At 35.7% G+C, this 13137-nt stretch overlaps 1 pseudogene; it reads left to right on the top strand.

Annotated features, from left to right (window-relative positions):
* Positions 1-8002: 8002 nt before the first annotated feature.
* Positions 8003-8101, top strand: LOC132287443 (small nucleolar RNA R71; annotated as a pseudogene).
* Positions 8102-13137: the final 5036 nt, after the last annotated feature.

Genomic DNA, 13137 nt, shown 5'->3' with positions numbered 1-13137 from the left:
ACGCTACGCGGAAGTCTTAATACGAAACGTCCTAGAGACATTTGAACCTGGAGTGGTCTGATACCAACTGTGATACCCCTCGGATCCGAGACACGGGTTGATCAGGCCCGGGCCCAAACCCGAGGGAATATCAAACAATTAAAGTATTTTAAAGCGAACACAGATGACAAAATGAAACCAAAAGTGATGGAATAAAACTGAAAGTAACATTAATTATAAAATCCTCCATGTATAACTGAAAATTGAAAATCCAATCCTCCAAAACTTCAAGGTTACAACTTGGGAATCCACTGATGGACCCCTAACCAAAAGTTCAACTGAAACTGAAAACTGAAAATAGATAATGCTAGAAATATCGAGAGAAGTCCTACGTAATCAGATGAAGGTGAGACTGTCCTTGACAAGCACGATCAAGCTCTAAGGCTGGAATCGTCCTGTACCTGAAAAGAATAATAAAGGAGTGGGTCAGACCCACGAGCAAGTTCTAATCTAACTGCAATCCATACAGTGACCCGATACGCAGATACACCGTAGACACCTCACAATATCTATCTAGTCCATACGTATAAATATATCCACACTAAGGGACATTCACCAGTCTATAATAGGGGTCTCAACCTGAATAGAAGGCAACATGCGAATATGCACCCAAAGGTGGGCATGAGTACCTAGACCTAACAGGGTACACCTCAACCTATTATAACTAGCTACGCATCCACTGCATATACGCACCCTAACCAACGAGTCTGAGACTCAAGCTCAACTCGTGGTACCATAACCATATATATAAAATCCGTCCAAATCCAGGGTATGCAGTTCAACTATTTATTAAACTGTCATACAATAAACCAATTAGTTAGTCATTCAACTTATTCAATTAATATGACTTAACTACCATCCGTTAATCCAGGAAGTCATCCAACTTGTTTACAGCTGATCTGACTTAGCCACAATTAGGATTCGATATCTTTCAATCCATTCCATTAATCCATTAGGTTAGGTTTATGCGTTTTGAGCTAAACCGTCCCTAGTATGTCACCGTCCCATACCGGTACATACCATCCTCCATATCCATGTAAATTACAACATATATAACAGTTCAATAATTTACAGACCAAAAACTACCATCCAAACAATTGCAGAAAAATATTTAAAGCTTCAGCAATTTAAATCCAAGCATTTAACCATATAGTTGCAGGAGACGATTTAACAAATCAACAACTAACATCCAGAGCATTCATAGACCAAATTTAATATGTCAGGGACTCCATCATGCATGTGAATAGGTTAAATAATCCTATTATTAACCAATAAATTGCTAAAACAATTCAAAAGATTGTTTAAATATTTCAGCAGTTTAAATCCAAGCATTAACCATATAGTTGCAGTAAACAATTTAGTAATTCAGCAACTAGCCTCCTAAGCATGCATAGATCAAAATTAATAATTAAATGACCTTATCATGCACTTGAATGCATTCTAAAACAAGTTTTATAAACACATTATGTTCCATCCAATTGCTGAATTTTAATTCAGCAATTTATTCAACTTCCATTTGTTAAGTGCCTTAATTTTTACACTGTTTGTCCCGACAACTTAGAATTAAACTTTACTCAATTTAGGGTCTTAATAACACTCAGAATCCATTCCTTGATCCCTCTGTAAAGTTCCAGATTCATTCAAACAGTCTCCATGCTCCAACAGTGAACATAGTATGTAGAAAATTAAAAAAAAAACCGTAAAATAAATCAAAATAACAAGGGAGCCTGCTCCAGAATTTGGAGCAGGCTCTTTTCCAGCCTAGAGCCGGCTCTAGGACTCCCTAGAGCCGGCTCCACTTTGTTATGGGAGCCGGCTCCCACTTCTATGGAGCCGGCTCTCACCTCCTTTGAGAGCCATCGTCCCCGGTGCGTCGTTTCAGCTCTTGTGCTCCTTCTCGGGCTTATTCCTAACCCTCTGTTAGTTTTTAAAACCAAACTTAGGTGTCCTATTAATACCCAGTAGCATCCCAATGGCTTGATAACAACAATTAAAAACAATTACAGAGACTAAATTTGCTACCAAACTAACCTGCGTTAGGAACCAAACCGAAATTATAATTCTATTCCAACCTCTCTGTTTCTCTTCACAAACTGATCTTAGGAGTCTTATAACATCCCATTAACATCCCTAGGGTTTGTTTACAGAAGATAGAGGCAAGAATCATAACCAAAACTCAACAGATTTTTAATATGCTTTAATGAACAGAACAGGAAGCAACAATACACGAACTATAAACAGATTTGGATTCAATGCAAACAAATCATCAACAAGCATACATTGAACACATAAGTTTCATTTACTAATTAGTTAATCCCTAGAGACTATCTAGGTGCACAGAACACGAGCCAAAGGGAAGGAGAAAGAGAAGAACTTGCCTGTGATTTCAATTATGAAATCCCTGTGTCATCTCTAAGTTTTCCTGCAATTCTGAATGCCGCCAAGCTTCCTATAACTCTGTCTCTATCCTTGGTCCTCTCTGTACAAATCCTCTTAAGCCTCACTCTGTTTTCCCACAACTGCTCTCTGTTTCTCTCTCTCTGTATCTCACGGTCTCTGTTGTTTTTACAGAAATTCCGGTTAATTATTCTCAAACCCTAAACCACCGTGACACACATACTTATAGGCTTAGTGATTAGACCCTAATCCATGTAACCTTAAGCCAAAGCCCATCTCGGCCCATAAACCGACCTAAGATAAATTCCTACGTCGGCCACCTATGTAATTGCAACCCTAAATTTAACTGTAACTTAAAACAGAATTAAATGAAAAAAAATATAATTAAATAATTAAATCCACTTAACTAATTAATTCCAATTAAATAACCCAATTAAATAACTAAAAACACTTAAACAATAAACGCCAATTAAAGAAAAAAAAATAACTTGAATCAATTTAAAACACATGACACATAGGTAAACAATTAATTAAAATAATTAAACCAAATAATCATGCAAAAAATACAATAAAAATAATAAATAAATGCCGAGACTATCCTTTTAAAATTAGGGTTATTACATTAAGGCTTAAATAAAGCAGAGAATGGTCAACAACTTAGATTGCAAGAAACTTACCATCTTAGAGTCAAAATTAGGACCGGAAAGAACCTTAGTCAGAAGCCTTTACTTGGCTCTCAAGAATAGATCACAAGTAAATGATGTCAAACATATGACATGTAAACAGATACTTGGCAAAACAAAGCAAACATATCCTCAGAGTCAAGTCAAATTCCATTTCAAAATTCTATTGAAGCTCAAGAAGTGATACTAAGGCCAAAAAAACAGAAATCATATCCAAATTATGCATTTTAAACTTCAAAAATCCACCATAAACCCCCAAACTTAGTCAAAATTAATTCCAAGAAGTTAAGTCCAAAATATGCTCTGAAAATCTCAAAAACTGTCAATGTGGCATAAGTGTGTGCAAAATGGTGTATATACAAATAACAAGTTGCAATTATTCAAAAGTACACACAATTATTCAAAGAAGAACACATTTGACAAGTTTTAAGTTCAGAAAACAACATTAAACAATTGACTTCAACAGTTTGGTTTGGAATGGCAATCCAATACATTTTTCAGACAAGTTCAAACGCACTTAGCAAATGCAAATGGATGGAAAGGAATCAAATGGAACAAGCTTCAACTCCAACAAGGGCATTTTGGTCAACTTTGGAATTTCTCAACACTTTTGGGGTAAAATTCGAATTTTTGAAAACTTTGGAGTTAAAACATTCAATTGCATTGTATAGAAGCTTCATGACAAGAATCATGCAATCAATGAACATCAAAAGAATGAATCATGCAATTCGACTTCTTATTTTCAAAACAAAGTTCAAAAATTTCCTTTTTAATCATTTGAAACCTAACAAGTGTGATTATAAAGCATTTTATCATTTAAAGATCATTTTACCAAAACAATGCAGTTAAATCAAGAGCAAAAGTCAATTAGAGATCAAAAATTTTCGAAGAAGTCCATTTGGAGCACTTTTAAGCATTTAAGACAAGACTTTGCATTTTCAAGTTCAAAGATATACAATTCAAGTCAAGTCATGCTTGCAATTAATTCAGACAATTAAAAACACATCCATGCATTTCATATTCAAGACAAGCAAATGAAATAAGATGGGACTTGCTCATAACATTTCAATTTTTCAATGCCATTACAAGTTCAAAAATATTTTAAGTCCAAAGAAATTTTCCTTTCATTGAAATCTCAAGGCAAAAATTTCATGTTGACATTCAAATTTGCAATTCAAATCAACAAACACAATTTGATCAATTAATATATTTCCAAAGTCAAGAACTACACATGTCAAAACAACTTGGATTTTCAAAACAATTTTAAAATTTTCTTTCTTTGCAATCCAAATCCAAATTCTATTTCAAGTCCCAAAAACAAACCATATGCCTTTTTGAATTTAAAATCAAGGTTTAATTTAAATTTTTCGAAAATCCAGCATGGTTTCCCCTTAAAATAGACATCCCAAAATTTTAAAACGCAACAAATATTCCTTTAAATCACAATCAACAATCAAAAATCAATTTTAACATTTAATAATCAATAAAGGACACCGCCCACAAAATTAATCCATAAATCCAAGTAAAGCATGCCCGTTCTCCTTCTAAGCTACTCCAACAAACCACATCAAAGCATTCCCATCACCATCATCATTCCATGGAATCAAAGTAAGCATAACAAAGTTTATTGTCCCCAAAATTTTTATAAACAATTTCGCATTTTTCATTTTTTTATTTGTTTCGATTTTTTTAATTTTTTTTATTTGTTTTCCATTTTGATTTTTGATTTTTATATCTACAAGAATATGAACAAGTGACAAATAAAATGCAAGACATAAAATAACAATAAATAAAATAAAGTAAACAAAAGCAAAATAAAATAAATAAAAATAAAAATAAAAATAAAATGATTTTTACACGTACCCGAGAGAGAAGATCAAAAACAGAGAAGGAGAAGGAGATTCGGGATTTTTTAAAGATTTTTCGGCCAACCGTAGTCGGGGAAGACGACTAGAACTTCGCTGGAATTCGCCGGAAAGTTGAAGAGCTTGCCGGATCTAGTTTCGAGATCTCCTAGGCCTAAATCGGCCGGAGATGGTGACTATGAGTGAACCGAGAGTGATGGAGAGAAAGAGACCGATTTTTAGCCGCTTATGGGCCAAAAATCTCGCCGACGTCGATGGAGATTGGCGGCGAAGCTTGGGTTTGTCGGCGATGAGAGATAAAGATGAAGGTGGGGTGGTGTTTTGGTGGCTATGGTGGGAGAGTGAGATTGAGGGAGAGTGATTGAGAGGAAGAAAGAATGTGGAGATTCGGGAGAGAGAAGAGAGAAGGTTTGGCCGAGAGAGAACGAAGAGAATGAGAAGGAGGAAGAGAAAGAAGAAAGAAAGAAAAAAGAAAAAGAAAAATAAGGAAGGAGGGAAGAAAAATAAAAGTAAAAATTAGGGTTAGAAGCTAAACGGCCAAGGCATTTTTCGGAAATTCAAATGACGCCTTTTTGATCGATTGAAGGATTACGATCGGTTGAACACTTAACTTTGATCGATCGAAATGGACTTCGATTGATTGGAATGGACTTTGATCGATTGAAATGGAATTTGAAAAGTCCTCAATCTAGTGGGTTCGATCGATCGAAGTGGAATTTCGATCAATCAAACTGAGCTTCGTTCGATCGAAACTTCACTAGAAGTGCACAAAATGCAGAAAATTGATTTTTTTTTTTTTTTCAATTCAACACATATCTAGACGATGCAGAAAACATAAAAACAAGAAATGAGGGAGGAATAGGGTTGGTAAACCCTACGAAATTCACTAATCTTTAACGTCTCTAGCAATACGTTGGGCTCTTTTAGTCCAGATCACAAATCTTAGTATGCATCCCCTCCTTGGTGGGGGTGAATGGAATTTTGAATCCCACCAAACAAACCATTCCCAAATGAACTTTTTGGATTTGATTCAAATGAAATTAATGGTCCTTTGTCAACAAAACTCTTGGGCTTCCATACCCTTTCAGCACTTGGTTTTGAAACACTTTTCTTTAAAATATCTTCTGAAAGCAAACCATTTGATGTTTCACCATCAAGCAAAAACTCATTTTTGTCATTTTCAAAACATTTTTCAATAACACATACATCTTCATGCTTGTCCATTGAATTCAGAGTTAGATTAAAAATGTTCAACTTCACTTTCATGTGACCAAATGAAATCTTCATTATCCCCATCCTACAATTAATGTTGACATTAGCGGTAGCCAAGAAAGGACGGCCAAGGATAACAGGAATTTGGCTCTTAAGATTTGGGACCGGTTCCATTTCAATGACAACAAAATCAACCAGAAATAAGAACTTGTCAATTTTAATCAAAACATCCTCAATGATACCCCGGGGCTTTTTAATTATCGGTCGGCTAGTTGCAAAACTACCAACGTCGGTTTTAAATCACCTAAGCCTAATTGAACATGAACCGTATAAGGGAGAAGATTCATACTCGCTCCTAAATCCAAAAGAGCCAGATTAATAACATGATCGCCAATGGTGTAAGAAGTAGTAGGTGAACCGGGGTCTTTGAATTTTGGGAGGGTGTTGTGTTGTAAGATTGGGTTTACTTGCTCGGTTAATACAACTTTCTTTGGTGCTTGGCTTTTATTCTTCCTCTTTAGTATGCAAAGATCTTTCAAAAATTCGACGAAGGCCAGAAATTGTCGAATTGCATCCAAGAGAGGAAGATTGATTTTCTCTTGCCTAACCACATCAATTATTTCATTTGCTTTATTTTGTTGCTTTTCAAGAGAGGTGGATACCTTCAAAGCATCCAGAAATGGAGCCTTAGACTCAAAAACTTTTTCAAAATCATTTTTGGAAACATTTTCAATAAAAGATTCTGTCACATGCAATGAAAAAGGAATAGAATGTGAGACGAGACGGGTGTCAACTTTTGGTTGCACCGATTCATTCTCTTCATTGGGAATACCAACTTGATTATCAATAATTTTTCCACTTCTCAAAGTGGTCACCGCATTCACATGTTCAAGTGCATAACCTTCCGAAGAGGAATTGGTCTCCACAACAAATTGTTGTTTGGGTGGTGGATTCAAAGGCATTTTCCCTTTTTCCCTAGCTTTCAATGTAATAGCTATTTGCCCGACTTGGGTTTCTAGCTTTGCAATCAATTGGGAATGAGACTGAAGCAATTGGGTATTTGTTTCCAAAGTACCCAAAGCGGTCAAAACTTTCTCTTCAAATGCGGTACTCCTTGAATTTCGTTGAGAATATGAAGATTGGTTTGGAAAATAAGAGTTTGCAAATTAGTTTCCATATGATGCTTTATAAGATGAACGGTAACCTTGGAAACCTTGGCCTTACATTGGGGACAGAACATACTTGCCTTAGAAACCACTTTGGGGAGGGTTTGAGCCTTTCCCTTGGCTTTTTTAAGAGAAGTTTGGATGGTTCCTCCACCCGGCATTATAATGAGTTCTATAGGGATTATTCCATTAGTTAACAAAAGTGGCATTCACTTGTTCATGGTGTTCATTTTGCACATGTCCATGAGGACAATTGGAAGTAGAATGTAAAACTCTAGAACAAGTCATACATGATTCATTAAATGGATGATGAACATGGTTAGGGGAGGAAGACACTTGATTCACCAAATTTTGGTTTATCAAAAATTGATCAAACCTTTGGGATAAAGACTTCACTTCAGCGGCTATAGCATTAGAATTATTGACTTGATATAAGCCGACATTCTTCCTTCCACCTAAATTTCTACCATTTTTAGATGACAAAGACCGATGCATTAAATTCTCACTCATGCTCTCATATAAGCGTCATACATCATCTTCATGCCTATCAAGATAAGATCCACCCATAGAAGCATCAACCATTCCTTATTAATTATTCGACAAACTTTCAAAGAAAAATTGAACCAATTGCCATTTAGGAATGTCATGATGTGGACACTTCCTAAACAAGTCATTCAATCTCTCCTATGCCTCATAAAACAATTCCCCATCCCCTTGTGAGAATTCACGAATTGAAGTTCTCATTGAATTGGTCTTTAATACCATATAGTACTTTTTTAAGAACTCTTGTTGCATAGCTGCCCAAGAAGTAATCGAAAAAGGCCTCAAATTATTAAACCAGTATTTTCCTTTATCTTTAAGGGTGAAAAGGAAGAGTTTTAATCGTAAAACCTCTTCCAGCATGTCCGTGTATTTCACAGTGGAACACACTTCAAGAAACTCATCCAAATGCTTATAAGGTTCTTCACTTGGTAACCTATGGTAATTGGGAAGCACTTGAATTGTTTGTAGTTTTTAATCTCATAATGGTGTGCTATAAATCGAGGTAATTGAATACATTTTGGTGCATTATACTCATTTGGCACATAATGATCTCTTAAAGCAAGAGGAGGATTCACAACAGGTGGCTCTACACGAGCACCATAATTTGCTTAAACAACGGGAGGTGGAGGTGGAACAAAAATTGGTCGAGGCATTCCCAATGGAATTTGGCCTTGTTGTTGTGGAATGAAAGGTCTTGGCATACCTAATGGTACTTGAATGTTGTCATGATGCACATTAGGGTGAAGAATACCTTGTTGGTCGATGGGACCAAGGTCCTCTACATGATCCTCATTGTGTTCCTCCATTGATGAAATAGAGTTACTAGAATTACCCCTTCCCCTAGGATTACGAACAACCGATTCAAGGTGAAAATTCAATGGGACAAGAGTAGGATTTAATGACCTACGACCATGCATGCACAATCAAAACAACAACTAACAACAAGCAAGTAGCAAGCACTTCTCCTTCGCAACAAATCAATCAACAAACCTCCTCATACATTATTCCCATACTCCCATGCTTTCAACAATATGCAAGAAAAATAAAGTGTCTCCACGCGGGCTCATTATTTATCTAAGAAATTAAGAACTTGCCACCACAGGGGCCAACGATTTAACTAGAAAGAGTTAGAAAAGCTCACAAAGGGTCTTTAAGCAACTTCAAATATTTTTCAATTTTTGCCTTTGCCTTGCTTTGCAATTTTTTTTTTTTATTTTTAGTTTTTTATGCTTTTACTTAGCTTAGCTTAGCTTGCTTGCTTCTTTGTTTTAGAATCCTTTTACTTCACTTCTCTTGGCTCAATACACCTAGTCAATCAAGAACAAACACAATAAGTAACCAAAATAAAATTTAAAAAAAAAAAAAAGACAAGATCAAAAGAGTACTAATTCATAATTGTTTCCAAAATACAACATTGCTTATCCCCGGTAACAGTGCCAAAACTTGCTAGTGTTGTGTCGAGACACCTATATTGCACAATATAGTGTGTAGTGTGGCCAAGTTTGAAATTATAACATGCCACTACCACTACTAACTATTAAAGTAGCTAGAATGAGTAGGAATCATCCCAAGGGAAAGGAAGCGTGTTTTCGAATCAATTGTTGGATTAGTAGATCAAATGATCGAAAGCTAGTTTGATTTAATTAAACTAGGGTTCAATTAAAACAATGCAAGAAAGCAATAATCTAGAAATTAGGGAAAAAATAAATGAGAGAGGGGTCTTGGGGCTTAGAGTTCACCACTAAGCTTCACTTCACTAAACACTAGCAATTGTAAATTAATGGAAAAATTTAAGTTGTAAAATGTGTGTGTGTGTGTCACTAATTGAAAACCAAGCATGGATGGCAAATAAGCATAGATTGTCTAGTCAATCTAGTGAATAGCACAACCTATCAAATGAGACCATAAACCATTCAATTAAACCACAATTAGTACACACACAATAATCTAGAGAAATGTACTATTTGCACTTATAAGTATGGAACATCAAGCAACAAGAATGGATTGTCCACCTATCTAAGAAATTAAAGCAATTACACTACATCTAGGCTAGTGACATGAAAATTAAGCTAATTAAACCAAGGGTGTGACACAATCCATCAAGAAACAAGTGTGAGCCATCAAATAAACCACAAGAGTATTCAATTAACCACTATGTAACTGTGATGTGTCGCCGCACCATCACAATCAAGTTTAGAGAGTGTGCAATTAAGGCGAGGGCTAAGTTTTACATTTATAAAAGCCATTACTACCTTCACTAAAAATATAGTTAGAGTGAGTAGGGATCATCCCAAGGGATTGGAGTCCTACTTGGTTGTGGAATCGTTATTAGGGTTAGTAGGTCGAGTGATCAAACAAATGGTTGATTGGTTGATTAAACTAGAGAGCAAATTAAACTAAATAATTAAATGCAATAAAGAGTAAGTAAGAGAGAGAGATCCTGGGGTTTAGAGGTCACCACCAAGCAATTCCTTTCTACACCCTTAACAAGTGACTAATAAGGGTAATGTGTGTTGCAATATTGATGTGTGTGTATGTTTGGTTGATTCAATTAGTAAGGGTGACCAATTAAGCATATATTGTCTAATCAACATGTGAAAAGCACAATATATCTAGCAATTAAGTATATATTGTCTAAATAGCATGTGAAAAGCATAACATATCTAGCAAGTCATTAATCCTTTCATTAAGCTCACAAGCCAAATACACCACAAGGTTAGAGACATATGCTACTTACATTCAAAAGTATAGAACATCAAACAACAAGTATGGATTGTCCTCCCATCTAACAACTATGCTACCACTACACTACAATGAAGCTAATCATATGAAATTAAACTAATTAAGCTAAGGGAGAGGCACAATCCATCAAGAAATGAGTATGGACCATCTAGAAAATCACAAGAGCATTCTTTTAAGCACAATGTTTTGACAATCTCTAGATCTATAGCATTAATACACATAGACAAGCATCAATAACACAAGAAATAGAGACAAACACATGAACATCTATTATAGCAAACATAGACATATGAATATAATAAAATGATCAATTGGAAGCATTAAACCACATAAATCATTGAATAAACAAGGTCTATATGTATAAAAGTGTCAAAACATGTATTACAACACTAATCCCTCAATAATACACAAAATCAAAATGTAGAAAGCATGCTTGGTGCTAACTCTAGCCCCAAGAGGACGTCTAGCCACTCATGGTAGTGCTTCTCCAACCCTCAAGGGCTAACTCCATGGTAGAGATTTGCTCCTTGGATGATGAAGAGTCTCCAATGGTGTCTCTAGCCTCTTCCTCCTCTAAGCTTACTCTCTAAGAGATGATATGATATGATATTGGCTCGCCCTTGAAAAAGTAATCCTTATCCTTATATAGGTAGGTCAAATGACACCTAAAATGAGCTGGGGTCGTGCACACAATATTCCCTAATGATTGGATAAAGGACAACTTTCAATGAGCTGGAAATTTAAATTTTTCGCACTAAAGGAAGTTCGATCGATCGAACCTTGGACTTGGATCGATCGAACATGGCTGAGATCCATCGAACTTAGGCTGGATCGATCTTCATTGGTGGCGTTTTTTGGATAAAGACAAATTTGAGATATTTTGAAGATATTTTTGGGAAAAGGACAAAAGTGGTTGGTAGGGTGGTACAACTAGATAAGATTAATCATTTGGATAAGGACAAAGCAGTTCGATCGATCGAAGAATGATGTTGGATCGATTGAACTTTTGAGATCTCTGAAAATGTCATTATGGCTCTGATCCATCTTGAAGTGCTGAGATCGATCATGTTGGATCGATCGAACTTTGATCTGAGATCGATTGAAGATGTTGATTTCCACCTTTTTCTTCCTTTTGCTTCCACTTGGCTCCTTTCTTTGATTTATCCCAAAATTGTTTCAATTAAGCTCTTTAGCTTATTTTCGGGATAAGTGCCTGAAAATGGAAATAATACGAAATCAATCTAAAACGGTAAATTAAGATAGACAAAGTACTAGAATGCCTAAGCTTAAGGGGTATAAATACGCACTTTTCAGTGCTCATCACACCCCCAAACTTAAATATTGCTAGTCCTTAGCAATGAACTAGAAAGTAAAGGAATGAAATGAACAACTGTACAACTATGAACTAGAAAATAATAAATGGATAACGCCACTTTCGTAGGGAACATGATTGCACTTAGCACATGCAACAAGCCTTTTAAACCCCTAGGTTACCCCTAGTGGACGAGTGAAGTCTCGTGAGGGTTTCCAGAAATGGTACCCATAAACATTAAGCTCATTCTTTCAAAAGAAGTACCAATATTGCAAACAAGCATTGGGAGAAAACTACCTCAAGTATGAAATTTTTTAAACATTTCCAAGCAATCTCCCAAAACCTCAACATCAAGCAAACAAGTATGGTTCTCCACACATCAAGAAAATGATCATGCAAATCAAAACAACTCTAGAATCCTTTTTGAGTGGACTGGCATCAAATATGTTGCTATCTTAGCCAACTAGAGAAATAATCACATCCCTACCCTCAAACTAGCACACAAATCTAGTACCGATCATCAAGACAAAAAGTGGACCTTTTATTAAAGCTTTATTGTTCTAGGTGCGCTTATTCTTTTCACTCAATTTTTTTTTTTTATTTTTTTTATTTTTTTTTTATTTTTTTTAGGATCAAAGATGGAAGCAGGGTGCAATGTGTTGATCTATTAAGCTTTTTAATGATTCATGAGGTCGAGCGTTAGGTCAATGACTCCCAAACCAGACGGCTTAAGGGCATTAGGCATTCAAATACCCCTACGGACATATAAGCTCAAATCAACTAGGCTACAAATCAAGACAACCTCCATCTAATCATTTCCCACTTCTCACCTTTTGGGAGAAGTCCTCACTTTTTTATTGCTTTTGTAACTTTTTCTTCCTTTTTTTTCTTTTTTTTTTTTTTTTTTTTTTTTTTTTTTTTTTTTTGTTTTTTAAGCAAGTTCAATTATTAACCTAGAGTTTGGGCCTTCTACCTTTCGGGGCGAGAAGTTCAGTGCTTGATGAGGCTAGAATCCCGGCTACTTAGTGAAAAGGGGTTGTTATCCACCTTTATCAAGAATGAAAGCTTTCAATACACTACTAGCCCAATTGGGATATAACCAATTCAATAATCAACAAAGCATGTACCCCAAAAATGAATGCTAGTGTGCGCCTTTGCTAGTGTAGAATACTAGAGTG

This window comes from Cornus florida, unplaced genomic scaffold (assembly GCF_030987335.1).
Source record: "Cornus florida cultivar Cherokee Brave unplaced genomic scaffold, ASM3098733v1 CherokeeBrave_3.0.0_Hap2_Chr11, whole genome shotgun sequence".
Classification (NCBI taxonomy): domain Eukaryota; kingdom Viridiplantae; phylum Streptophyta; class Magnoliopsida; order Cornales; family Cornaceae; genus Cornus; species Cornus florida.
The sequence above is the reverse complement of the archived record's forward strand: the minus strand, read 5'-3'. Positions and strand labels throughout refer to the sequence as shown.